The 25190-nt window shown below is 41.1% G+C and overlaps 1 long non-coding RNA gene across 1 annotated transcript; it reads left to right on the top strand.

Annotated features, from left to right (window-relative positions):
• Positions 1–6982: 6982 nt before the first annotated feature.
• Positions 6983–8824, top strand: LOC123502316. Its single transcript, XR_006673929.1, has 3 exons — positions 6983–7067; positions 7651–7777; positions 8732–8824. It is a non-coding gene; the product is annotated as an uncharacterized LOC123502316 (long non-coding RNA).
• Positions 8825–25190: the final 16366 nt, after the last annotated feature.

Below are 25190 nucleotides of genomic sequence, written 5' to 3' on the forward strand. Positions count from 1 at the left end.
TGATTTGTGGTAAGGTTTTCAGGAACGCACATGTACCGTGTAACGAGGACTTACCGTACATGTAAAGTAGTTAAAGTACATTAATATACAGTTTAATGACGCAGTGTTGTCTGTGTGGACACTCTGTGTGGATGCTGGTGCTGTGAAGGAATGAAAGCTGTTTATGTGACATAGAGGAAATATATTATTATAAAAAGACTGACTTTGCTTCAATCCTGCAAATGTACCATACAAGAAGTTAAAAAATTTTTGAGCCATTTCACTGAGTGTGCAGAGATTTATCTATTTGTGTGAGGAATGTGTTCCCGAGAGCATCATGTCATGTCAAGATGGCACAAAGGTAAGCTGATTACTGACCTAAGCTGTCTGAGATGTCACTGCGAACCAAAGCATTTTATCAGAGACAGGTCTATTCGTGGGGAACCTCAGTTTCAGTAAAACACTAAATTTTGTCCCAAAACACACTCAAAACACCATATAACTCCTCAAAATGCCCCAATTTAACCCCTTCAGTACTGGGACGTATTTTTACCTTGAGGTTTGTGTACCATTAGACCATTTTGATGACATTAGGGCAGAGGATAAATGGCCACAGTCTTCACTATTTTAACCCCTTCAGTATTGGGATGTATTTTTACCTTGAGATTTGTGTACCATTAGACCATTTTATTGACATTAGGAAGGGTGTATGGAGGGCAGAAGATTAATGGCCACAGTCTTCACTATTTTAACCCCTTCAGTACTGGGACGTATTTTTACCTTGAGATTTGTGTACCATTAGACCATTTTATGACATTAGGAAGGGTATATGGAGGGCAGAGGATAAATGGCCACAGTCTTCACTATTTTAACCCCTTCAGTACTGGGACGTATTTTTACCTTGAGGTTTGTGTACCATTAGACCATTTTATTGACATTAGGAAGGGTGTATGGAGGGCAGAGGATAAATGGCCACAGTCTTCACTATTTTAACCCCTTCAGTACTGGGACGTATTTTTACCTTGAGATTTGTGTACCATTAGACCATTTTGATGACATTAGGAAGGGTGTATGGAGGGCAGAGGATAAATGGCCACAGTCTTCACTATTTTAACCCCTTCAGTACTGGGACGTATTTTTACCTTGAGGTTTGTATACCATTAGACCATTTTGATGACATTAGGAAGGGTGTATGGAGGGCAGAGGATAAATGGCCACAGTCTTCACTATTTTAACCCCTTCAGTACTGGGACGTATTTTTACCTTGAGATTTGTGTACCATTAGACCATTTTATTGACATTAGGAAGGGTGTATGGAGGGCAGAGATAAATGGCCACAGTCTTCACTATTTTAACCCCTTCAGTACTGGGACATATTTTTACCTTGAGATTTGTGTACCATTAGACCATTTTATTGACATTAGGAAGGGTGTATGGAGGCAGAGGATAAATGGCCACAGTCTTCACTATTTTAACCCCTTCAGTACTGGGACGTATTTTTACCTTGAGATTTGTGTACCATTAGACCATCACAGTCTTCACTATTTTAACCCCTTCAGTACTGGGACATATTTTTACCTTGAGGTTTGTGTACCATTAGACCATTTTGATGACATTAGGAAGGGTGTATGGAGGGCAGAAGATTAATGGCCACAGTCTTCACTATTTTAACCCCTTCAGTACTGGGACGTATTTTTACCTTGAGGTTTGTGTACCATTAGACCATTTTATTGACATTAGGAAGGGTGTATGGAGGGCAGAGGATAAATGGCCACAGTCTTCACTATTTTAACCCCTTCAGTACTGGGACACATTTTTACCTTGAGATTTGTGTACCATTAGACCATTTTATTGACATTAGGAAGGGTGTATGGAGGGCAGAGGATAAATGGCCACAGTCTTCACTATTTTAACCCCTTCAGTACTGGGACGTATTTTTACCTTGAGGTTTGTGTACCATTAGACCATTTTGATGACATTAGGAAGGGTGTATGGAGGTCAGAAGATTAATGGCCACAGTCTTCACTATTTTAACCCCTTCAGTACTGGGACGTATTTTTACCTTGAGATTTGTGTACCATTAGACCATTTTATTGACACTAAGAAGAGTCTATGGAGATCACAAGATTAATGGCCACAGTCTTCATAATTTTTAACCCCTTCAGTACTGGGAGGCATTTTTACTGTGAGTTTTGGGCGTGATTAGACGATTTTATTGACATTAGGAAGAGTCTATGGAGGTCAGAGGATTAATGGCCTGAGTTTTCACTATTTGAATCCCCACATAATAAGTTTGTGAAGCTGTATAGAATCACCAAAATAGAAAACAGAATGACTATGTATGAAAGCACGTCCTGGTAGTGAAGGGGTTAATTTGCCAAGTGTTATGGAGGCTGTATGTACATCCCCCTGCTGTCTGTCTGTCTGTCTGTCTGTCTGATGCCACTTGTTAAATTTTGTGTTTGAAGTCTTAGTCTAGTTTTGTCTCCAGGGTAAACTTTTGTTATTAGGTCTAGTACTTTTCATTTATTTGATATTCCATAAGAATTTTGATCCTATAATCCCTTCTTATACTGTCTAAAACTTTGCAAACATCTATTGATATGACAATTAAATTTTTTTACTTTGAAATGATTTTTGTACACAATATCTGAGTATGAACAGGCCATTTTCTAGCCTACCTCCCAGGAAGCTGGAGCGCATTCCCTATTATTGCACGTTATAATGGGTTCGGGATACGGTAATTCTGATTTGTGGTAAGGTTTTCAGGAACGCACATGTACCGTGTAACGAGGACTTACCGTACATGTAAAGTAGTTAAAGTACATTAATATACAGTTTAATGACGCAGTGTTGTCTGTGTGGACACTCTGTGTGGATGTTGGTGCTGTGAAGGAATGAAAGCTGTTTATGTGACATAGAGGAAATATATTATTATAAAAAGACTGACTTTGCTTCAATCCTGCAAATGTACCATACAAGAAGTTAAGAGATTTTTGAGCCACATTTCACTGAGTGTGCAGAGATTTATCTATTTGTGTGAGGAATGTGTTCCCGAGAGCATCATGTCATGTCAAGATGGCACAAAGGTAAGCTGATTACTGACCTAAGCTGTCTGAGATGTCACTGCAGAACCAAAGCATTTTATCAGAGACAGGTCTATTCGTGGGGAACCTCAGTTTCAGTAAAACACTCAATTTTATCCCACCATGTAAAACACACTCAAAACACCATGTAACTCCTCAAAACATCAATTTTATCCCAAAACACACCAAAATGCCCCTCTGAGCTCAATACAAACACACACACACACTCAATACATCCAAACCACTTAAAACACTCAATTTTATCCCAAAACATTTCAAAATGCCCCAAAACAAACTCTGAGCTCAATACAAACACACCCACACACACTCAACATGCCCAAACCACTTGAAACACTCAATTTTATCCCAAACACACTCAAAACACCATGTAACACCTCAAAATGCCCCAAAACATACTCTGAGCATAAAGGTAAGCTGATTACTGAGCTAAGCTGTCTGGGGTGTCACTGAAGCAAAGCATTTTCTCAACAAGGTAAGCTGATTACTGAGCTAAGCTGTCTGGGGTGTCACTGAAGCAAAGCATTTTCTCAACAAGGTAAGCTGATTACTGAGCTAAGCTGTCACAATTGTATCGTCATTGGGCATTATCATTTTATACTTCTCCATGCATTCTAATATCATTCTTCCATTTCCATCTGGCTTTTGTGTTCCTTTGAATCCCACGTGGCCATTCAAGTCCCAGATTGTAAGCAGTGGATGTTGTGCATTAGTCTCTATGATCTTCTCAATTTCCAGTTTGATAGTACCATTCCTTAGTTTATCATCTACACTAAAGTACACTACAGTTATGTTAACCTCCCATCCTTAACCCCTTCAGTACTGGGACACATTTTACCTTCAGATTTGTGTGCCATTAGACCATTTTATTGACATTAGGAAGGGTGTATGGAGGCAGAAGATTAATGGCCACAGTCTTCACTATTTTAACCCCTTCAGTACTGGGACACATTTTTACCTTGAGATTTGTGTACCATTAGACCATTTTATTGACATTAGGAAGGGTGTATGGAGGCAGAAGATTAATGGCCACAGTCTTCACTATTTTAACCCCTTCAGTACTGGGACACATTTTTACCTTGAGATTGTGTACCATTAGACCATTTTATTGACATTAGGAAAGGTGTATGGAGGCAGAAGATTAATGGCCACAGTCTTCACTATTTTAACCACTTCAGTACTGGGACACATTTTTACCTTGAGATTTGTGTACCATTAGACCATTTTATTGACATTAGGAAGGGTGTATGGAGGCAGAAGATTAATGGCCACAGTCTTCACTATTTTAACCCCTTCAGTACTGGGACACATTTTTACCGTGAGATTTGTGTGCCATTAGACCATTTTATTGACATTAGGAAGGGTATGGATGGAGGCAGAAGATTAATGGCCACAGTCTTCACTATTTTAACCCCTTCAGTACTGGGACACATTTTTACCTTGAGATTTGTGTACCATTAGACCATTTTATTGACATTAGGAAGGGTGTATGGAGGCAGAAGATTAATGGCCACAGTCTTCACTATTTTAACCCCTTCAGTACTGGGACACATTTTACCTTGAGATTTGTGTACCATTAGACCATTTTATTGACATTAGGAAGGGTGTATGGAGGCAGAAGATTAATGGCCACAGTCTTCACTATTTTAACCCCTTCAGTACTGGGACACATTTTTACCTTGAGATTTGTGTACCATTAGACCATTTTATTGACATTAGGAAGGGTGTATGGAGGCAGAAGATTAATGGCCACAGTCTTCACTATTTTAACCCCTTCAGTACTGGGACACATTTTTACCTTGAGATTTGTGTACCATTAGACCATTTTATTGACATTAGGAAGGGTGTATGGAGGACAGAAGATTAATGGCCACAGTCTTCACTATTTTAACCCCTTCAGTACTGGGACACATTTTACCTTGAGATTTGTGTACCATTAGACCATTTTATTGACATTAGGAAGGGTGTATGGAGGGCAGAAGATTAATGGCCACAGTCTTCACTATTTTAACCCCTTCAGTACTGGGACACATTTTTACCTTGAGATTTGTGTACCATTAGACCATTTTATTGACATTAGGAAGGGTGTATGGAGGCAGAAGATTAATGGCCACAGTCTTCACTATTTTAACCCCTTCAGTACTGGGACACATTTTTACCTTGAGATTTGTGTGCCATTAGACCATTTTATTGACATTAGGAAGGGTGTATGGAGGACAGAAGATTAATGGCCACAGTCTTCACTATTTTAACCCCTTCATTACTGGGACACATTTTATTTTTTACCTTCAGAGTGACTAACTTTACCGATGGACAGAAGATTAATGGCCAGTCTTCACTATTTTAACATCTTCATTACTGGGACACATTTTTACCTTCAGAGTGACTAAGAGAGAGAGAGAGAGAGAGAGAGAGAGAGAGAGAGCTTAGTGACATATCCAGCCCTAACATTGTCAAGCCACACCATAAGACACCGCCAAGCTCCTCTGAAGTGACGGGTTGTGTGTCTAACCTTCATCAATAGAGTATAGTTGAAGTTGTTATTGTTTTAAGGTTCCAGTGAGAGATTAACAACATTTCTAAATTATTAACAGCAGGAACACTCTACCTAGTCACCTCTGTGGCCTTCATGGAGAGAGAGAGAGAGAGAGAGAGAGAGAGAGAGAGAGAGAGAGAGAGAGAGAGTAGGGGATAATTTTACATAAAACAGCCCGCCCCCCACACACACATTAACCCTCATAGTAATAATAATAACACTGCTGCTCCTGCTACTACTACTACTACTCGCTCCTCTTTTGTCCCTGCTATGCATTTGAGGCGCGCAGCAGCAGCAGAAAACAGTGAGAATTGAAGGAAATGTTGGGGCGGGCTGTGGGTGTGGGTGAGGTGGGCGGCGGGCGGTGTTAACTGGGGTACATATACACAACCATCGCCTTATTTACCACAGTAATGGCTATTTATCTAGTGTGGTGGTTGATTCTGGCTTTGCTTCACTCTCTGGGTCTGGAAACACAGGGGGAGTGGAAGCAGACATTGCTGGACTGTCCATGGGGAAGGCAGGGGTGAGGCGCCCCCCGTGGGTTCAATATTGACGTAGATAATTCATTTAAAAAATCGCCACAAGAAAAACGGCTCCCAGACTAGTATACACTACACTTTTAGGCGCGATAAATAGTGTAACTAATAATCAAAATATAATATTCCTACCGGGTGGTTTTTATTGAAAGCGGTGGAAAGGAAGGTGTTTGTGTCCAATTAACGGGTGACAAACACACCACAATGTCGAGATGGAAAGCTCACCCAAACTACGTTATATTACATTTTCTGAATAACACAAATTTTCGCTTTCCAGCCGAATAAAGAAAACACAGATTCTTTGTCATATAAAGATTTTTGTTTTCTATTTTGTTACCATTCAAAATTTTGAAATTGAAAATACGAATAGGTAGACTAAACTTTATGGAATATTGTTACTTGAATCATGTTTTTCATATCTTTTAAGTGTTATATCAAGCACCAAAACAATCCTAGGCGTGGTAATAAAAAAACGTTATATTCCTTGCAGTGACTTTAACGTTATTTTTTCGGTAAACCAAAACACAGCTGGACTCGATTCTATTGTAGTTTAGAAATTAGTTTACTTTACTAATAACAAATCAGATATCAGAAAAGTGCCAACTTCACTAATTAAGTAGAAATATTTCAATCCTTACGGCGAAATATGTTTTTATCAAGATTTATAAGTGACCCCAACACCCCCATTTCGGTATTGGGAATATAATACACATGTTATTTTCATTTTCTTTACCATTTCATATTTTATTTATTTTATTTCAATGTTATTTTGAATTTTATAAGAAGTTTGAGTGATAGAGGAAGTGTATACAATGATGTCGACATTTTGCGTAGAAGAAGAAGAAGGAGAAGATCCGCCATTGTTAGCTCTGTTTTGAGATTTACAGTTTTTGAACATTTGTGGAGCAGGTGAGTTATTCCCAAGTGTGTGCGTGTACATGCTTATTATCTAAAGTATGTAGAGTTAGTGAGACGTGCCAATTAAGGTGAAAAAGTCTGGTAAAGTGAAAATAAGTGCGTCTTTATAAGCAAACTTTTGGGTTTTGTTGCCTCATATTTGCGGTGGTCATTCCTGCCCTCCTACGCATTGTCACGCCCCCATATTGCCTCCATAGATAGCTTATGCACCCATACACCTCCCATGCGCGGGATAGTTTGATAGTTGAAGCGGTTACTGAGATATGGTGGTGTTCTTGTGTTAGGCAGTGTCCGCCATCCTGCCTTCCACATCGGCCCTCTCTGTGTTAACTATTTTCAGTTTTTCTTATTTACTACGCCTTGTCACGCCCCCATATTGCCTCCGTAGATAGTTTGTGGATCCATACACCTCCCATATGCGTGATAGTTTGATAGTTGAAGTGGTTAGTGAGATATGGTGGTGTTATAGTGTGGTAGGCAGTGTCCTTCACCCTTTCCTACGCCTTGTCACGCCTCATTTATACTATTACTACCACCACCACTACCACTACTACAACAACTACCACTATTCCAGAGGTGCACCATGGCTTGCCACAATGTCACAATGGGTTCTTGGAGAGCCGCTGCTGTTGACTTGCTGCATGTCTCCTCTCTGCGGCAAAACTCACAAATACTCCACTCACCAAGTTCCAGAGGGAGAGGTGAGTGTGTGTGGGTGTGGGAAAGGTGTCCTCAGGTGTGCTGTGAGTGTGGTGTGTGTGTAAGTGTGTTTTTTGTACGTTTTTGTAATGTCAACTATAGCTACCTATGTATAGTGTTTTTTTTTTTTTTTTTTGGTGTGGGTTGGCTAGGGTAAACTTATTGTGGGCGTTTTCCAGGTGTGATTTAAGGGTTGTTTGTGGAGTGTGTGTGTGTGTGATGCAATATTTTAGGTAATTTTGGTGCGTTTTGGTTAGGTAATGTTTGTCTTGTTTCCTCCACAGGTTACCTCCAGGCTTTTCCTTCAGTAGACTATTTCCTCCATGTTTCCTCCACCTTCCCTCTAATTTTGAGTCTCCTATCTCACTTCTATCATAGTCAAAATAGTACTTTTCTAAATCTCACTTCAAAACCTGACAATTTTTCTCATTTTCCCTCCACCACCTCCTTTTCTTTCCTCCATATCTCCTCCACACACCAAGCTGTGTACTGTGCTGGTGTGTGCAGGTGTGGAAAGGTTTCCGCAGGTGTGTGTGTGTGTGTGGTACGTGTGGTGTGTGTGTAAATGTTTTTAGTGTAAGCTACTATATATTTTTTGGGTGTGTGTTTTTTGCATTTTCCAGTGTTTGCAAAGGGTTGTTTGTGGTTTGTTGGTGTGTGCAGGTGTGGGAATGGTGTGTGCTGGTGTGCTGTGTGTTTGGTGAGTGTCGGTGTGTGAAAGCGTGTTTTTCCTTACAATTTTGTCTCATAAACCTCAATTTTTTAACTTGTTTTGGCCGGAAAATATTTGTCTTTTTAAAATCCTCCTAATACCACCACCACCACCACCACCACTGTCCAACCACACCCACAACCACCACAAACAACCAACATTACCACATCAGATGCTCACAAAACCACACCATTTCACTACCACCACTAGTACTATTATAACCACCACCACCTCCTCCCAACAGGATCACCAGCCACCACCGGCCGTACTAAAGGAAGTGGCTCTATGTAGGGATGGAACATAGCAACTACACCAGCTGGGACACACCTAGCCAACTGTGAGTATTGAAGGCTGTTTTAGGGTGTTTGAAGACTTTGAGGGTGTTTAAGGCTACTTTAGGGTGTTTTAAGGCTGTCTTAGGGTATTTTTAGGCTGTTTTAGATTGTTTAAGGCTATTTTAGGGTGTTTGAAGAATTTTAGGATGTTTAAGGCAGTTTTAAGCTATTTTAAGGGTGTTTAAGACTGTTTTAGTGTTTTAGGGTTATTTTAAGGCTATTTAAGGGTGTTTAAGACTGTTTTAACTATTTTAGGCTATGTTAGGGTGTTTTAAGGGTGTTTCAAGATATTTACAGTACATGCACACACCATCGCTCCATCAGTGCTTCATCTTCTCGCTTTGTGTGTTTTTTATGATTCAGTGACAAAGTGACTAACTGTTTTCAGGGACACTGGGTACGGTGGCTTGGGGGAGGGACCGTGTGGCCTGAGGGGAGGGTGGTGGCCGGTGGGCAGTGTGTTACTGACCAGTGTGGTGTAATGGTGTTGTCATTGTCACCCTTGAGGAATTCTGAGGGTGAGCTGGCTCTATTAGATGAATTACAGGATTCTGAGGACAATGAGAGTCAATCAGAAGGACTCATTAGTGACTCACATGAGGAATATTTGCCAGAAAAGGACAGTGAGGCCAGGAGCTCCCAGGAAGAAAGTGATGGAAGTGGTGAGGATGACAATTAAGGAGATGGAAAGCATGTATGTTGATTTAGAAGGGTGTATGGTTTTAAATGTGGACATGGAAGCAGCAAGGATAAGAATTAAGGAGATGGAAAGTATATATGTTGATTTAGAAGAGTGTACAGTTTTAAATGTGGACATGGAAGTGTGGAGGATGACAATTAATGGAGATGGAAAGCATGTATGTTGATTTAGAAGAGTGTACAGTTTTAAATGTGGACACAAGTGTGGAGGATGAGAATTAAGAGAGATGAAAGTATATATGTTGATTTAGAAGAGTGTACAGTTTTAAATGTGGACATGGAAGTTGTGAGTGTACAGATGACATGGATGTCGAGGATGAGGATTAAGAGAGATGAAAGTATCTATGTTGATTTAGAAGAGTGTAAGGTTTAAAATGTTGACATGGAAGTGTGGAGGATGACAATTAGAGAGATAGAAAGCATTTATGTTGATTTAGAAGAGTGTACAGTTTTAAATGTCAACACAAAAGCAGTGAGGATAAGAATTAAGGAGATGGAAAACATAGATGTTGACAGTACCTTGGCATGTGACTGGCCATGTGTGCTGAAGGGCAGGAGATCCGCACTTCAAGCAGGAATGCTGGAAAGAATGAAAAAAGAAAAGAAAAGAAAAATTAGGTTGCTTATCAACAATAATGAGATGATGAGTGAATGTATCCAAGATTATTTATAGAAGCCAGTAAATATTGGTACAGAATGAATAACCAACATACTTGAAATGCAAGTTGCAAAATTGATCTCTGCATGTGTCACCAGATCAGTGGTGGGGCAGGTGGGCCATGTTTCTGGCAGGATTGCTGAAAAAAGGTGGTTAATCAACAGTAATGAGATACTAATGCATGATAAGTAGACATATCCAAGATCAAATACAGTAAAGCCAGTATATATTGGTACAAAATAATCAACATACTTGAAATGCAAGTTGCAGAATTCATCTCGATACAGGCGACCCGGATTTTGTCGAGCAGCTGGAAGTGGTGGCACTTCTTGTACGATGTCGTGCTGCTGCTCTTCAAAGTCAGGGTGGCCTGCATCAATAGGAATAGGAATATTCCTGTCTTTACATATATTGTGCAACATAGCACAAACATGCACCATCTTGCACACCTTCAATGGTGGGCTGACCCGGACCTCACTGTGCAAGACATGAAATCGGTGTTTCAGCTGCCCAGTGCCTCTTTGGACAACACTGCGTGTCTGCTTGTGAACCCTGAAAGAAAACATCAATGATAATAACAGCCATCATATACCATTAACCTGTCAATATGATGGGGACAATCAAAATTCTATCCAGGTGTTGTTGTATTAAATTATTTTCATGATTTATTTTTCTTGCTCTACAAACCAATATGTATTAGTAGGAACTGTGGCACTGTCCAAATGAAGTGGTCCCTCCAGTTTTCCTCGTTTCCCAGCTCCACCCTCACAGCTCTCACTCAGCCGACATGACATCTATTGAAAATATGATAACCAAAACATTGAAGTAATGCAGTTCACAACCTGCACAGTGGGACATCTTGCCTCAAACTGAATTCAAATTCATACCGCAAGTCTCAAGGCCACCGTGATTGGTTGAATAAATTATGATTTTTTTTCATTGGCTGCCAGTTCACTTTCAAACGGAAGTAACCAATCAGCGGAAACAATAGCTCAAACAAAACGAGTCACTAATGTTGGCCGCACGCTAGCCGCTGCCCTGGGTCGAGCAGCTCTCGCGCCAGTCTGTCTCTGTTCTATTGACTCGGGAGTGAGATCGCCAAAATACGATTAAATTTTTGAAATTCGGTATCACCATTATAAATAGGTTGCGCCTTATAAATATGGGATTAAAAATACTCGTAATGAGGAGCTCTATCTCATGAGGTGGGTAAAAAACATTTAGTGGAATGTGGTGAAACACTGGAATAATACTGTTTTTGTATGTTTTGTAATGTCAACTATAGCTACCTATGTATAGTATTTATTGTTTTTTGGTGTGGGTTGGCTAGGGTAGACTTATTGTGGGTGTTTTCCAGGTGTGATTTAAGGGTTGTTTGTGGAGTGCAGGTGTGTGTGTGTGTGTATGTATTTACCTAGTTGTAGTTTTACAGGGCCTGGGCTTTATGCTCGTGTGGTCCCGTCTCCATATCTAGACTTATCTAATTTTTCTTTAAAACTATGTACACTCTTTGCTGACACCACTTCCTCACTCAAACTGTTCCAAGTCTCAACACATCTTTGCGGGAAACTAAATTTTTTAACATCTCTCAGACATCGTCCCTTCCTTAGTTTCTTACTATGCGATCTTGTGCTTCTAAAGTCATATTCTTCTCTCAGGATCAGTTTCTCATTATCCACTTCATCCATTCCGTTAATCAATTTATAAACTTGTATCAGATCCTCTCTCTCTTCTCTGCTCCAAGGTTGGTAGATCCATTGCCTTTAGTCTCTCCTCATATGCCATCCCTTTAAATTCTGGAACCATTCTTGCAGCCATTTTTTGTAGTCTCTCTAATTTTCTTATGTGTTTTTTTTATGGGGAGTCCACACAACTCCTGCATATTCCAATCTAGGTTTTATTTTAGTACTTATCAATTTCTTCATCATTTCCTTGTCCATATAGTGAAATGCTACTCCAATATTCCTTAGCAAATTATACGTCTCTCTGAAAATTCTATCAATATGGCTTGTGTGTGTGTGTGTGTGTGTGTTTTGTTGCTTGATGCAATATTTTTAGGTAATTTTTGGTGCGTTTTGGTTAGGTAATGTTTGTCTTGTTTCTTCCATATCTCCCTCCACAGGTCCTCCTGGCTTTTCCTTCAGTAGACTATTTCCTCCATGTTTCCTCCACCTTCCCTCCAATTTTGAGTCTCCTATCTCACTTCTATCATAGTCAAAATAGTACTTTTCTAAATCTCACTTCAAAACTTGACAATTTTTCTCATTTTTCCCTCCACCACTTCCTTTTCTTTCCTCCATATCTCCCTCCACACACCAAGCTGTGTAATGTGCTGGTGTGTGCAGGTGTTGGAAAGGTTTCTGCAGGTGTGGTGTGTGTGTGATACATGTGGTGTGTGTGTAAATGTGTTGTTTGTTGTGTAAACTATATTTTTTGGGTGTGTCTTTTTTGCATTTTCCAGTGTTTGCAAAGGGTTGTTTGTGGTTTGCTGGTGTGTGCAGGTGTGGGAATGGTGTGTGCTGGTGTGCTGTGTGTTTGGTGAGTGTGGGGTGTGTGAAAGCATGTTTTTCTTACAATTTTGTCTCATAAACCTCAATTTTTTCACTTGATTTAGAAGAGTGTGCAGTTTTAAATATGGACATAAAAGTGTGGACGATGAGAATTAATGGAGATTGAAAGCATAGGTGCATTTGCATTGTGTTTTAACGGGCTAAAGAAGGCATTATGGGTATCTCCTATCTCAAAGCCCACCAACTATTTGACTGCTAGTGTTCTTATTGATGTAGTGATAATTACTCCTGCAGTGTATCACTTGTGTCACTATGTATCTTGTATTATCAATTCACTTATTCACTTATTCTCTATGTGTCACTGTCAAGCACTTCACTTACTTACCCACTGCTTCAATAACACTCTGAATTTATGGCCTCCGCACACTGAAACACTAAGGTCTCTCTCTCTCTCTCTCTCTCTCTCTCTCTCTCTCTCTCTCTCTCTCTCTCTCTCTCTCTCTCTCTCTCTCTCTCTCTCTCTCTCATTAATCCAGTTTTATTTATTTCAGATTGTGTTAAAAATATGGAGAAAGATGGACCAAGGCAAGAAGAGGAGGAGGAGGAAGAGGAAGAGGAAGAAGAAGAAGAAGAAGAAGAAGAAGAAGAAGGAAGAGGTGGAGGAATATGAGAAGAGGAGGAGAAGAAGAAAAGAGAGAAAAAGAAAAGGTAAAATAATAAATATTATCATTTCATAAAGTTTTTGCTATTTCAATTCTCTCTCTCTCTCTCTCTCTCTCTCTCTCTCTCTCTCTCTCTCTCTCTCTCTCTCTCTCTCTCTCTCTCTCTCTCTCTCTCTCTCTCTCTCTCTCTCCTCCTCCTCCTCCTCCTCCTCCTCCTCCTCCTCCTCCTCCTCCTCCTCCTCCTCCTCCTCCTCCTCCTCCTCCTCCTCCTCCTCCTCCTCCTCCTCCTCCTCCTCCTCCTCCTCCTCCTCCTCCTCCTCCTCCTCCTCCTCCTCCTCCTCCTCCTCCTCCTCCTCCTCCTCCTCCTCCTCCTCCTCCTCCTCCTCCTCCTCCTCCTCCTCCTCCTCCTCCTCCTCCTCCTCCTCCTGTGCTAATACTATTACTATCCCAGTGTGACCTGTGTGACCTCTGACCTTTGCCGCAGGACTCCTTGGACTGGGACTTCACTGTGACCCGAGAGGAGGTGGCCACTCAATGCTGAGGTCACACGGCTCTCCTTCCTTATGCAGGTCAGTGTGACCTGTGGTGTGTGAGGTCACACGGCTCCCTTCCTTATGCAGGTGTGGGTGTGTGGTGTGTGGTGTGGGAGGTGTGGTTGGTTGGGCTGGGTAAGATTTTGAAGCATTTTTTAAGGGTATTTTAAGACAGTTTGACATATTTCAGGGCAATTTAAGACAGTTTGACATGCTTTGAGGGCAATTTAAGACAGTTTGGCATATTTTGAGGGTATTTTGAGAAGTTTGACATATTTTATGGCCATATTGAGACAGTTTGGCATGTTTTGAGAGCATTTTGAGACAGTTTGACATGTTTTGAGGGCATTTTAAGATATTTTGGAGGGCATATTGAGACAGTTTGGTTTTTAGGGAAATTGAAGACAGTTTGGCAGATTTGGAGGGCATATTAAGGTAGTTTGTTATGTTTTGAGGGAAATTTGAGACAGTTTAGCTGGTTTTGAGGCCATGTTAAAATAGTTTGTCATATTTTGAAGACATTTTAAGACAGTTTGGCATGTTCTAAGGGCATATTAAGACAGTTTGACATGTTTTCAGGGCATATTAAGAGAGTTTGGCAGATTTTGAGTGCAATTTAAGAAAGTTTGGCAGGTTTTGATGGCATTTTTAAGACAATTTGGCAGGTTCTGATGTCATTTTAAGACCCACTGCTTCAATAACACTCTGAATTTATGGCCTCCACACACTGAAACACTCTCTCTCTCTCTCTCTCTCTCTCTCTCTCTCTCTCTCTCTCTCTCTCTCTCTCTCTCTCTCTCTCTCTCTCTCTCTCTCTCTCTCTCTCTCATATTAATCCAGTTTTATTTATTTCAGATTGTGTTAAAAATATGGAGAAAGACGGACCAAGGCAAGAAGAGGAGGAGGAAGAGGAACAGGAACAGGAACAGGAAGAAGAAGAAGAAGAAGGAAGAGGTGGAGGAATATGAGAAGAGGAGGAGAAGAAGAAGAGAGAAAAGAAAAGGTAAAATAATAAATATTATCATTTCATAAAGTTTTTGCTATTTCAATTCTCTCTCTCTCTCTCTCTCTCTCTCTCTCTCTCTCTCTCTCTCTCTCTCTCTCTCTCTCTCTCTCTCTCTCTCTCTCTCTCTCTCTCTCTCTCTCTCTCCTCTCCTCCTCCTCCTCCTCCTCCTCCTCCTCCTCCTCCTCCTCCTCCTCCTCCTCCTCCTCCTCCTCCTCCTCCTCCTCCTCCTCCTCCTCCTCCTCCTCCTCCTCCTCCTCCTCCTCCTCCTCCTCCTCCTCCTCCTCCTCCTCCTCCTCCTCCTCCTCCTCCTCCTCCTCCTCCTCCTCCTCCTCCTCCTCCTCCTCCTCCTCCTCCTCCTCCTCCTCCTCCTGTGCTAATACTATTACTATCCCAGTGTGACCTGTGTGACCTCTGACCTTTTGCCGCAGGACTCCTTGGACTGGGACTTCACTGTGACCCGAGAGGAGGTGGCCACTCAATGCTGAGGTCACACGGCTCCCTTCCTTATGCAGGTCAGTGGTGTGTGTGTGTGTGGTGTGGGAGGTGTGGTTGGTTGGGCTGGGTAAGATTTTGAAGCATTTTTTAAGGGTATTTTAAGACAGTTTGACATATTTCAGGGCAATTTAAGACAGTTTGACATGCTTTGAGGGCAATTTAAGACAGTTTGGCATATTTTGAGGGTATTTTGAGAAGTTTGACATATTTTATGGCCATATTGAGACAGTTTGGCATGTTTTGAGAGCATTTTGAGACAGTTTGACATGTTTTGAGGGCATTTTAAGATATTTTGGAGGGCATATTGAGACAGTTTGGTTTTGAGTGTATATTAAGACAATTTTGGAGGTTTTTAGGGAAATTGAAGACAGTTTGGCAGATTTGGAGGGCATATTAAGGTAGTTTGTTATGTTTTGAGGGAAATTTGAGACAGTTTAGCTGGTTTTGAGGCCATGTTAAAATAGTTTGTCATATTTTGAAGACATTTTAAGACAGTTTGGCATGTTCTAAGGGCATATTAAGACAGTTTGACATGTTTTCAGGGCATATTAAGAGAGTTTGGCAGATTTTGAGTGCAATTTAAGAAAGTTTGGCAGGTTTTGATGGCATTTTAAGACAATTTGGCAGGTTCTGATGTCATTTTAAGACCCACTGCTTCAATAACACTCTGAATTTATGGCCTCCACACACTGAAACACTAAGGTCTCTCTCTCTCTCTCTCTCTCTCTCTCTCTCTCTCTCTCTCTCTCTCTCTCTCTCTCTCTCTCTCTCTCTCTCTCTCTCTCTCTCATATTAATCCAGTTTTATTTATTTCAGATTGTGTTAAAAATATGGAGAAAGACGGACCAAGGCAAGAAGAGGAGGAGGAAGAGGAAGAGGAACAGGAACAGGAACAGGAAGAAGAAGAAGAAGAAGGAAGAGGTGGAGGAATATGAGAAGAGGAGGAGAAGAAGAAAAGAGAGAAAAAGAAAAGGTAAAATAATAAATATTATCATTTCATAAAGTTTTTGCTATTTCAATTCTCTCTCTCTCTCTCTCTCTCTCTCTCTCTCTCTCTCTCTCTCTCTCTCTCTCTCTCTCTCTCTCTCTCTCTCTCTCTCTCTCTCTCTCTCTCTCTCTCTCTCTCCTCTCCTCTCTCTCTCCTCCTCCTCCTCCTCCTTCCTCCTCCTCCTCCTCCTCCTCCTCCTCCTCCTCCTCCTCCTCCTCCTCCTCCTCCTCCTCCTCCTCCTCCTCCTCCTCCTCCTCCTCCTCCTCCTCCTCCTCCTCCTGTGCTAATACTATTACTATTATTACTATCCCAGTGTGACCTGTGTGACCTCTGACCTTTTGCCGCAGGACTCCTTGGACTGGGACTTCACTGTGACCTGAGAGGAGGTGGCCACTCAATGCTGAGGTCACACGGCTCCCTTCCTTATGCAGGTCAGTGGTGTGGTGTGTGGTGTGGGGAGGTGTGGTTGGGTTGGGCTGGGTAAGATTTTGAAACATTTTTTAAGGGCAATTTAAGACAGTTTGACATGCTTTGAGGGCAATTTAAGACAGTTTGGCATATTTTGAGGGTATTTTGAGAAGTTTGACATATTTTATGGCCATATTGAGACAGTTTGGCATGTTTTGAGAGCATTTTGAGAGTTTGACATGTTTTGAGGGCATTTTAAGACATTTTGGAGGGCATATTGAGACAGTTTGGTTTTGAGTGTATATTAAGACAATTTTGGAGGTTTTAGGAATTGAAGACAGTTTGGCAGATTTGGAGGGCATATTAAGGCAGTTTGTTATGTTTTGAGGGAAATTTGAGACAGTTTAGCTGGTTTTGAGGCCATTTTAAAATAGTTTGGCATGTTTTGAAGACATTTTTAGACAGTTTGGCATGTTTTAAGGGCATATTAAGACAGTTTGACATGTTTCCATGGCATATTAAGAGAGTTTGGCAGATTTTGAGTTCAATTTAAGAAAGTTTGGCAGGTTTTAATGGCATCTATGGAGGTCACAAGATTAATGGCCACAGTCTTCACTATTTTAACCCCTTCAGTACTGGGACACATTTTTACCTTGAGTTTTGTGCACCATTAGACCATTTCATTGACATTAGCAAGGGTCTATGGAGGTCACAAGATTAATAGCCACAGTCTTCACTATTTTAACCCCTTCAGTACTAGGACACATTTTACCGTGAGTTTTGTGTACCATTAGACCATTTTATTGACATTAGCAAAGGTCTATGGACGTCACAAGATTGATGGCCACAGTCTTCACTATTTTAACCCCTTCAGTACTGGGACACATCTTTACCTTGAGTTTTGTGTACCATTAGACCATTTTATTGACATTAGCAAGGGTCTATGGAGGTCACAAGATTAATGGCCACAGTCTTCACTATTTTAACCCCTTCAGTACTGGGACACATTTTTACCGTGAGTTTTGTGTACCATTAGACCATTTTATTGACATTAGCAAGGGTCTATGGAGGGCACAAGATTAATGGCCACAGTCTTCACTATTTTAACCCCTTCAGTACTGGGACACATTTTACCTTGAGATTTGTGTACCATTAGACCATTTTATTGACATTAGCAAGGGTCTATGGAGGGCAGAAGATTAATGGCCACAGTCTTCACTATTTTAACCCCTTCAGTACTGGGACACATTTTTACCTTGAGTTTGACCATGACATGTGTACCATTAGACCATTTTATTGACATTAGCAAGGGTGTATGGAGGGCACAAGATTAATGGCCACAGTCTTCACTATTTTAACCCTTCAGTACTGGGACACATTTTACCTTGAGTTTTGTGTACCATTAGACCATTTTATTGACATTAGCAAGGGTGTATGGAGGGCACAAGATTAATGGCCACAGTCTTCACTATTTTAACCCCTTCAGTACTGGGACACATTTTTACCTTGAGTTTGTGTACCATTAGACCATTTTATTGACATTAGCAAGGGTCTATGGAGGGCACAAGATTAATGGCCACAGTCTTCACTATTTGAATCATAATAAGTTTGTGACTGTATAGAATCACCAAAATAGAAAACAGAATGACTATGTTGAAAGCACGTCCTGGTAGTGAAGGGTTAATTTGCCAAGTGTTATGGAGGCTGTATGTACATTCTGTCTGTCTGTCTGTCTGTCTGTCTGATGCCACTTGTTAAATTTTGTGTTTGAAGTCTAGTTTTGTCTCCAGGGTAAACTTTTGTTATTAGGTCTAGTACTTTTTCATTTATTTGATATTCCATAAGAATTTTGATCCTATAACCCTTCTTATACTGTCTAAAACTTTGCAAACATCTATTGATATGTCAATTAAAGATTTTTTTACTTTGAAATGATTTTGTACAAATATCTGTATGAACAGGCCATTTTCTAGCCTACCTCCCAGGAAGCTGGAGCGATTCCATTATTGTACGTTATAATGGGTTCATACTAATTTGATTTGTTAAGTTTTCAGAACACATGTACGTGCGAGGATTTACCGTCAATGTAAAGTAGTTAAAGTACATTTATATTCAGTTTAATGACGCAGTGTTGTCTGTGTGGACATTCTGTGGATGTTGGTGCTGTGAAGGAATGAAAGCTGTTTATGTGACATAGAGGAAATATATTATTATAAAAATACTGACTTTGCTTCAATCCTGCAAATGTACCATACAAGAAGTTATTTTTTACATTTCACTGAGTGTGCAGAGATTTATCTATTTGTGTGAGGAATGTGTTCAGAGCATCATGTCATGTCAAGATGGCACAAGGTAAGCTGATTACTGTCTGTCTGAGATGTCACTGCAGACAAAGCATTTTATCAGAGACAGGTCTATTGTGGGGAACCTCAGTTTCAGTACACTCTTTTATCTAAAACACACTCAAAACACCATGTAACTCCTCAAATGCCAAACACAAGAGCTCAATGGTAAACACACACACACACTCAATACATCCAAACCACTTAAAACACTCAATTTTATCTCAAAACATGTTCTTAAAGATGCCCCAAGATGGATACAAGACTCTATGAGCTTGGAATACACACACACACACACACTCACTCACGCTCACAAACACACTTCACAAGGACACTCAATTTTATCCAGGAAACACTCAAAACACCATGTAGACACCTCAAGAAATTTGCTTTAAGCGCATACTCTGAGCATAAAGGTAAGCTGATTACTGAGCTAAGCTGTCTGGGGTGTCATTGAAGCAAAGCATTTCTCAACAAGGTAAGCTGTATTACTAGGGAAGTAAAGAGGAACTGTGCTGAGGGTGTCAAGACTAGTTACAAAATGACATTTTTCTCCAACAAGGTAAGCTGATTACTGAGCCTAAGCTGTCACAACGTTGTATGGAGGTCATTGGGCATTATCATTTTGAATTTTCCATGCATTTTTTTAATATCATTCTTCCATTTCCATCTGGCTTTTGTGTTCCTTTGAATAGGTCACTTCCAGATTCAAGTTCCCAGATTGTAAGCAGTGGATGTTGCTGCACTCTCTCTCTCTCTCTCTCTCTCTCTCTCTCTCTCTCTCTCTCTCTCTCTCTCTCTCTCTCTCTCTCTCTCTCTCTCTCTCTCTCTAATATTAATCCAGTTTTATTTATTTCAGATTGTGTTAAGAATATGGAGAAAGACGGACCAAGGCAAGAAGAGGAGGAGGAGGAAGAAGAAGAAGAAGAAGAAGAAGAAGAAGGAAGAGGTGGAGGAATATGAGAGAGAGGAGAAGAAGAAAGACAGAAAAAGAAAAGGTAAAATAATAAATATTGTCATTTCATAAAGTTTGCTATTTCAATTCTCTCTCTCTCTCTCTCTCTCTCTCTCTCTCTCTCTCTCTCTCTCTCTCTCTCTCTCTCTCTCTCTCTCTCTCTCTCTCTCTCTCTCTCTCTCTCTCTCTCTCTCTCTCTCTCTCTCTCTCTCTCTCTCTCTCTCTCTCTCTCTCTCTCTCTCTCTCTCTCTCTCTCTCTCTCTCTCTCTCTCTCTCTCCAGGGCAATTTAAGACAGTTTGACATGCTTTGAGGGCAATTTAAGACAGTTTGGCATATTTTGAGGGTATTTTGAGAAGTTTGACATATTTTATGGCCATATTGAGACAGTTTGGCATGTTTTGAGAGCATTTTGAGACAGTTTGACATGTTTTGAGGGCATTTTAAGATATTTTGGAGGGCATATTGAGACAGTTTGGTTATTAAGACAATTTTGGAGGTTTTTAGGGAAATTGAAGACAGTTTGGCAGATTTGGAGGGCATATTAAGGTAGTTTGTTATGTTTTGAGGGAAATTTGAGACAGTTTAGCTGGTTTTGAGGCCATGTTAAAATAGTTTGTCATATTTTGAAGACATTTTAAGACAGTTTGGCATGTTCTAAGGGCATATTAAGACAGTTTGACATGTTTTCAGGGCATATTAAGAGAGTTTGGCAGATTTTGAGTGCAATTTAAGAAAGTTTGGCAGGTTTTGATGGCATTTTAAGACAATTTGACCCACTGCTTCAATAACACTCTGAATTTATGGCCTCCACACACTGAAACACTAAGGTCTCTCTCTCTCTCTCTCTCTCTCTCTCTCTCTCTCTCTCTCTCTCTCTCTCTCTCTCTCTCTCTCTCTCTCTCTCTCTCTCTCTCTCTCATATTAATCCAGTTTTATTTATTTCAGATTGTGTTAAAAATATGGAGAAAGACGGACCAAGGCAAGAGAGGAGGAGGAGAGGAAGAGGAACAGGAACAGGAAGAAGAAGAAGAAGAAGGAAGAGGTGGAGGAATATGAGAAGAGGAGGAGAAGAAGAAAAGAGAGAAAAAGAAAAGGTAAAATAATAAATATTATCATTTCATAAAGTTTTTGCTATTTCAATTCTCTCTCTCTCTCTCTCTCTCTCTCTCTCTCTCTCTCTCTCTCTCTCTCTCTCTCTCTCTCTCTCTCTCTCTCTCTCTCTCTCTCTTCTCTCTCTCTCTCTCTTCTCTCCTCCTCCTCCTCCTCCTCCTCCTCCTCCTCCTCCTCCTCCTCCTCCTCCTCCTCCTCCTCCTCCTCCTCCTCCTCCTCCTCCTCCTCCTCCTCCTCCTCCTCCTCCTCCTCCTCCTCCTCCTCCTCCTCCTCCTCCTCCTTCTCCTCCTCCTCCTCCTCCTCCTCCTCCTCCTCCTCCTCCTCCTCCTCCTCCTCCTCCTCCTCCTCCTCCTCCTCCTCCTCCTCCTGTGCTAATACTATTACTATCCCAGTGTGACCTGTGTGACCTCTGACCTTTTGCCGCAGGACTCCTTGGACTGGGACTTCACTGTGACCCGAGAGGAGGTGGCCACTCAATGCTGAGGTCACACGGCTCCCTTCCTTATGCAGGTCAGTGGTGTGGTGTGTGGTGTGTGGTTGGGTTGGGCTGGGTAAGATTTTGAAGCATTTTTTAAGGGTATTTTAAGACAGTTTGACATATTTCAGGGCAATTTAAGACAGTTTGACATGCTTTGAGGGCAATTTAAGACAGTTTGGCATATTTTGAGGGTATTTTGAGAAGTTTGACATATTTTATGGCCATATTGAGACAGTTTGGCATGTTTTGAGAGCATTTTGAGACAGTTTGACATGTTTTGAGGGCATTTTAAGATATTTTGGAGGGCATATTGAGACAGTTTGGTTTTGAGTGTATATTAAGACAATTTTGGAGGTTTTTAGGGAAATTGAAGACAGTTTGGCAGATTTGGAGGGCATATTAAGGTAGTTTGTTATGTTTTGAGGGAAATTTGAGACAGTTTAGCTGGTTTTGAGGCCATGTTAAAATAGTTTGTCATATTTTGAAGACATTTTAAGACAGTTTGGCATGTTCTAAGGGCATATTAAGACAGTTTGACATGTTTTCAGGGCATATTAAGAGAGTTTGGCAGATTTTGAGTGCAATTTAAGAAAGTTTGGCAGGTTTTGATGGCATTTTTAAGACAATTTGGCAGGTTCTGATGTCATTTTAAGACCCACTGCTTCAATAACACTCTGAATTTATGGCCTCCACACACTGAAACACTAAGGTCTCTCTCTCTCTCTCTCTCTCTCTCTCTCTCTCTCTCTCTCTCTCTCTCTCTCTCTCTCTCTCTCTCTCTCTCTCTCTCTCATATTAATCCAGTTTTATTTATTTCAGATTGTGTTAAAAATATGGAGAAAGACGGACCAAGGCAAGAAGAGGAGGAGGAAGAGGAAGAGGAACAGGAACAGGGAAGAAGAAGAAGAAGAAGGAAGAGGTGGAGGAATATGAGAAGAGGAGGAGAAGAAGAAAAGAGAAAAAGAAAAGGTAAAATAATAAATATTATCATTTCATAAAGTTTTTGCTATTTCAATTCTCTCTCTCTCTCTCTCTCTCTCTCTCTCTCTCTCTCTCTCTCTCTCTCTCTCTCTCTCTCTCTCTCTCTCTCTCTCTCTCTCTCTCTTTCTCCTTCTTTCTTTCTCCTCCTCCTCCTCTCCTCCTCCTCCTCCTCCTCCTCCTCCTCCTCCTCCTCCTCCTCCTCCTCCTCCTCCTCCTCCTCCTCCTCCTCCTCCTCCTCCTCCTCCTTCCTCCTCCTCCTCCTCCTCCTCCTCCTCCTCCTCCTCCTCCTCCTCCTCCTCCTCCTCCTCCTCCTCCTCCTCCTCCTCCTCCTCCTCCTCCTCCTCCTCCTCCTCCTCCTCCTGTGCTCCTCCTCCTGTGCTACTATTACTATCCCAGTGTGACCTGTGTGACCTCTGACCTTTTGCCGCAGGACTCCTTGGACTGGGACTTCACTGTGACCCGAGAGGAGGTGGCCACTCAATGCTGAGGTCACACGGCTCCCTTCCTTATGCAGGTCAGTGGTGTGGGGAGGTGTGGTTGGGTTGGGCTGGGTAAGATTTTGAAGCATTTTTTAAGGGTATTTTAAGACAGTTTGACATATTTCAGGGCAATTTAAGACAGTTTGACATGCTTTGAGGGCAATTTAAGACAGTTTGGCATATTTTGAGGGTATTTTGAGAAGTTTGACATATTTTATGGCCATATTGAGACAGTTTGGCATGTTTTGAGAGCATTTTGAGACAGTTTGACATGTTTTGAGGGCATTTTAAGATATTTTGGAGGGCATATTGAGACAGTTTGGTTTTGAGTGTATATTAAGACAATTTTGGAGGTTTTTAGGGAAATTGAAGACAGTTTGGCAGATTTGGAGGGCATATTAAGGTAGTTTGTTATGTTTTGAGGGAAATTTGAGACAGTTTAGCTGGTTTTGAGGCCATGTTAAAATAGTTTGTCATATTTTGAAGACATTTTAAGACAGTTTGGCATGTTCTAAGGGCATATTAAGACAGTTTGACATGTTTTCAGGGCATATTAAGAGAGTTTGGCAGATTTTGAGTGCAATTTAAGAAAGTTTGGCAGGTTTTGATGGCATTTTAAGACAATTTGGCAGGTTCTGATGTCATTTTAAGACCCACTGCTTCAATAACACTCTGAATTTATGGCCTCCACACACTGAAACACTAAGGTCTCTCTCTCTCTCTCTCTCTCTCTCTCTCTCTCTCTCTCTCTCTCTCTCTCTCTCTCTCTCTCTCTCTCTCTCTCTCTCTCTCTCTCTCTCTCTCTCTCTCTCATATTAATCCAGTTTTATTTATTTCAGATTGTGTTAAAAATATGGAGAAAGACGGACCAAGGCAAGAAGAGGAGGAGGAAGAGGAAGAGGAACAGGAACAGGAAGAAGAAGAAGAAGAAGAAGAAGAAGAAGGAAGAGGTGGAGGAATATGAGAAGAGGAGGAGAAGAAGAAAAGAGAGAAAAAGAAAAGGTAAAATAATAAATATTATCATTTCATAAAGTTTTTGCTATTTCAATTCTCTCTCTCTCTCTCTCTCTCTCTCTCTCTCTCTCTCTCTCTCTCTCTCTCTCTCTCTCTCTCTCTCTCTCTCTCTCTCTCTCTCTCTCTCTCTCTCTCTCCTCCTCCTCCTCCTCTCCTCCTCCTCCTCCTCCTCCTCCTCCTCCTCCTCCTCCTCCTCCTCCTCCTCCTCCTCCTCCTCCTCCTCCTCCTCCTCCTCCTCCTCCTCCTCCTCCTCCTCCTCCTCCTCCTCCTCCTCCTCCTCCTCCTGCTAATACTATTACTATTATTACTATCCCAGTGTGACCTGTGTGACCTCTGACCTTTGCCGCAGGACTCCTTGGACTGGGACTTCACTGTGACCCGAGAGGAGGTGGCCACTCAATGCTGAGGTCACACGGCTCCCTTCCTTATGCAGGTCAGTGGTGTGGTGTGTGGTGTGGGAGGTGTGGTTGGTTGGGCTGGGTAAGAAGCATTTTTAAGGGTATTTTGAAGTTTGACATATTTAAGGGCAATTTAAGACAGTTTGACATGCTTTGAGGGCAATTTAAGACAGTTTGGCATATTTTGAGGGTATTTTGAGAAGTTTGACATATTTTATGGCCATATTGAGACAGTTTGGCATGTTTTGAGAGCATTTTGAGACAGTTTGACATGTTTTGAGGGCATTTTAAGACATTTTGGAGGGCATATTGAGACAGTTTGGTTTTGAGTGTATATTAAGACAATTTTGGAGGTTTTTAGGGAAATTGAAGACAGTTTGGCAGATTTGGAGGGCATATTAAGGTAGTTTGTTATGTTTTGAGGGAAATTTGAGACAGTTTAGCTGGTTTTGAGGCCATGTTAAAATAGTTTGTCATATTTTGAAGACATTTTAAGACAGTTTGGCATGTTCTAAGGGCATATTAAGACAGTTTGACATGTTTTCAGGGCATATTAAGAGAGTTTGGCAGATTTTGAGTGCAATTTAAGAAAGTTTGGCAGGTTTTGATGGCATTTTAAGACAATTTGGCAGGTTCTGATGTCATTTTAAG

The sequence above is a fragment of the Portunus trituberculatus genome, chromosome 11 (assembly GCF_017591435.1).
Source record: "Portunus trituberculatus isolate SZX2019 chromosome 11, ASM1759143v1, whole genome shotgun sequence".
NCBI lineage: Eukaryota > Metazoa > Arthropoda > Malacostraca > Decapoda > Portunidae > Portunus > Portunus trituberculatus.